Source organism: Sinocyclocheilus anshuiensis, unplaced genomic scaffold, assembly GCF_001515605.1.
Source record: "Sinocyclocheilus anshuiensis isolate Anshui unplaced genomic scaffold, SAMN03320099.WGS_v1.1 scaffold1450, whole genome shotgun sequence".
Taxonomy (NCBI): domain Eukaryota; kingdom Metazoa; phylum Chordata; class Actinopteri; order Cypriniformes; family Cyprinidae; genus Sinocyclocheilus; species Sinocyclocheilus anshuiensis.
Genome location: NW_015558640.1, coordinates 321,111 through 322,268, shown reverse-complemented (window position 1 = coordinate 322,268; position 1,158 = coordinate 321,111). Strand labels below are relative to the sequence as shown.

General features: G+C 37.7%; 1 protein-coding gene across 2 annotated transcripts in view; it reads right to left on the bottom strand.

The window, feature by feature from the left end:
* Positions 1 to 1,158, bottom strand: part of LOC107680896 (zinc finger protein 609-like) — a 60,298-nt gene that overhangs the window by 40,885 nt on the left and 18,255 nt on the right. The gene's annotated exons all lie outside the window — the stretch shown is intronic.

The following is a 1,158-nucleotide window of genomic DNA, read 5'->3' as shown; positions in this document are numbered from 1 at the left end:
AGAGACAGAGAGAGAGAGAGAAAGAGAGAGACAGAGAGAGAGAGAGAGAGAGAGAGAAAGAGTGAGAGTCTGGCTTGCCTCCAGAACAGACTTGAAGACTTTGATGTGGCCTTTCCTAAGCTAAGGGGTCAGTATTTGTTGCACCCCCTGTTCTTACTTCAAACACAGTCACACACTGTGCAATGAAAAACAGCTCTTCCTTTTGAGGTTGATCATCATCACTGTTGAAGTTGTTAGCTGTGCTAAGTTGACGCAAACATGCAAAAAGTAACCAAGAGCTCAATTTTAATTTTATATTATTTCTATTTTTAAGTGTTTTGAATGCATGTTATTTTCATACATTTTTATAAGGTGTATTTTTATGTTTTATTTGTTATGTAAAGCGCTTTGAGAAGTAACATTTAAAGGCGCTATAGAAAATAAAGATTATTATTATTTGTTGACTAACCTAAAACGTTAGCCTGATTTGAGTTAAAGATAAAGAGACAAAATACAGGTGCATCTCAAATTAGAATGTCGTGGAAAAGTTCATTTATTTCAGTAATTCAACTCAAATTGTGAAACTCATGTATTAAATAAATTCAATGCACACAGACTGAAGTAGTTTAAGTCTTTGGTTCTTTTAATTGTGATGATTTTGGCTCACATTTAACAAAAACCCACCAATTCACTATCTCAACAAATTAGAATATGGTGACATGCCAATCAGCTAATCAACTCAAAACACCTGCAAAGGTTTCCTGAGCCTTCAAAATGGTCTCTCTGTTTGTTTCACTAGGCTACACAATCATAGGGAAGACTGCTGATCTGACAGTTGTCCAGAAGACAATCATTGACACCCTTCACAAGGAGGGTAAGCCACAAACATTCATTGCCAAAGAAGCTGGCTGTTCACAGAGTGCTGTATCCAAGCATGTTAACAGAAAGTTGAGTGGAAGGAAAAAGTGTGGAAGAAAAAGATACACAACCAACCGAGAGAACCGCAGCCTTATGAGGATTGTCAAGCAAAATAGATTCAAGAATTTGAGTGAACTTCACAAAGAATGGACTGAGGCTGGGGTCAAGGCAAAAAGAGCCACCACACACAGACGTGTCAAAGAATTTGGCTACAGTTGTCGTATTCCTCTTGTTAAGCCACTCCTGAACCACAGACAACGT